Raw genomic sequence first — 2,404 nt, 5'->3', positions numbered from 1 at the left:
CACAAGCTTATTGTTAAAAGTCTTTAGGAAGGGTTTAGAACAGCCATGAGGACACTGAGTGGAAGGAGTCATTATACCATATGCAGAGCCGCAGTAGTTGGGACATGGTTCTATTGGTAGCAGACAGAGAGAAATTGAATGGAATAGAGAAGCCAGAAAGGATCCAAGAAATATGTTCAATTAATTGTCGACCAAAGAAAGAGCCAACATAATCTTGACCATGGGAAATGAACCTTAACCTATACCCAAAATGTAGTAAAACTAACTAGGAATAAATCATAGACTTAAATACAAAATAATAAAGATTTTAGGAAAAAAAAACAGAAAATCATCAAGCTTCAGGACAAGGTCATTGTTCTTAAACTAGGCACCAAAACATGATACAGAAAGAAAACATCAATACATGGACCTTCATCATAATTTAAAACTTCAGTTCTGTGAAAGCTCATATTAAGAGAGAAATCTACAGATTGGAGAAAGAGTGGCAAATCTCATGTTTGATGAAATTTACCCAGAATGCATAGCAAGTCTCAAAGCTCAACAATCCAGTAGAAAGAGAGCCAGAGGTATATACACTGAAGAGGATGTACAGAGGGTCAACAAGCATGAAAAGATATTCAACACGATTGGCCATGTTAAAGACATGAATTAAAATTGCAATGGAAGCCAGGTGTTTGTGGCGTGCACCCTTAATCCCATTACTTGGAAGACTGAGACAGGTAGCTCTCTCCATGAGTTTGATGCCAGCCTGGTCTGCATAGCTAGTTCAAGGCTAACCAAGGCTTCATAGTGGGACCTTGCTTCAAAACAAGACAATATAAAAACTACACGGGGGTATAACATCACAGCAATCTACCAGAAAGGCTAACAAAAAAACTGATGAGACCGTGAAATGATGCTGGGGGTGCAGAGAAGTGGGGGCACTTACACGGTGTGAGGAGGAATGAAAAGTTCACAGAATTTTGAAAAGCCGTTTTCTAGTTTCTTCTACAACTAAAAAAATGAATGTAGCAAGTATAGCTTTAGGCACTAATCCAAGAAAATGGTCCTAGAAGACACATGCAGCATTCACGGTAACTGTCCTTACCTCCTCTTGCCCCTCAAACTCATCTCCCTTGTCCTCTAACAGTGGCTTAGCAACTGTGGTGTACCTGTCACGGAACAGCACTCAGCAATGAGGAGGAAGACATGGTTGATACATGCAATGAGCTGGATGGATGTCAGGCAACAGCCAGTCTCAAAAGTTTGCCTTAATATGCCCATTTTATCCGGGAGGAAATTTAGTTTCAGAAATATAGTATATGCAACTTGATAGACTTAGACTATGATCTAGAGCCGTTCGGTTGTAAGTAATAAAAATTGGACCCAAACTGAGTTAAAGGAAAAGAGTCATAGGTTGAAGTAACTGAAAATCTTTAAGCTTGAGGCACAACTCAACCCAAATGCTAAATCCTTGGTTTGAGGATTTCTTGTTGTGTATTGGATTTATTCCCGAGTTGGCTACTCCCAAACAACTACAGAGGCAACTTCCCTTCACCAGCGAAGCCGTCCCACGGAAGTCTCTCTCCTCTTATCCAGACTCACTCTTCTGTCTTGAATCCCATACCTAGAAACATAGAAAAGTCTAATCGGACTAGCCTAAGTCCCATACAAAATCAGCTTTGCGTTATTATGACAAATGAATACATCAACCAATAAAGAAGAAAGGTTTGCCTGTGTTCACAAGTTTTAAGGTTTCAGCCCATGATGGATTGGCCCAGCTGTTTTGGGGGCCTGTGATGAGAGGCATCCATGAAATAAAAGCAACAGAGAGAAGGGGACTAGCAGCCCAGAGTCCCTTCGTGGACACTTCTCCAGTCTCCAGTGGCCTTTGACTTCCCCTTAGGTCCACCTTTTCCCAGTAGCTCCTTGGGCTGAGCTTCAATATTTCAATATGGGGACTTTGGGGAGACACCAAACACAACACAGGCCTACCCCTGACCTGATCATCTAGACTGAGAGTTGGGGGGATTGGCTATACACAGAAAGCTGACCTCCTCCTTCACAGGCTCTTTTCCCGCCTGCAGACGCTGACCCACTGCTCAGGGGAGTGTGTGTTAAGGAGTTCCCAGCTTTCGAGGCCACTGAGGAAGAAAATCCCCTCCCATCTCCCTAGTGGCACCATAAAGATAAACATCCACTTTGCTGCTCTTAGGATTTAGGTTATCCTGTAAAAAGTGGAGGCATCTGGGCTCAGTTGAAGATTATTAAGAGAATGATCTTCTTCTCTTACTTCTTGCTGGTTTTTCTTTTTCTTTTTTTCTTTTTTTTCAAGACAGGGTTTCTCCGTAGCTTTTGGTTCCTGTCCCGGAACTAGCTCTTGTAGACCAGGCTGGCCTCGAACTCACAGAGATCCGCCTGCCTC

This window comes from Microtus ochrogaster, linkage group LG2, assembly GCF_000317375.1.
Source record: "Microtus ochrogaster isolate Prairie Vole_2 linkage group LG2, MicOch1.0, whole genome shotgun sequence".
NCBI lineage: Eukaryota > Metazoa > Chordata > Mammalia > Rodentia > Cricetidae > Microtus > Microtus ochrogaster.
The sequence above is the reverse complement of the archived record's forward strand: the minus strand, read 5'-3'. Positions refer to the sequence as shown.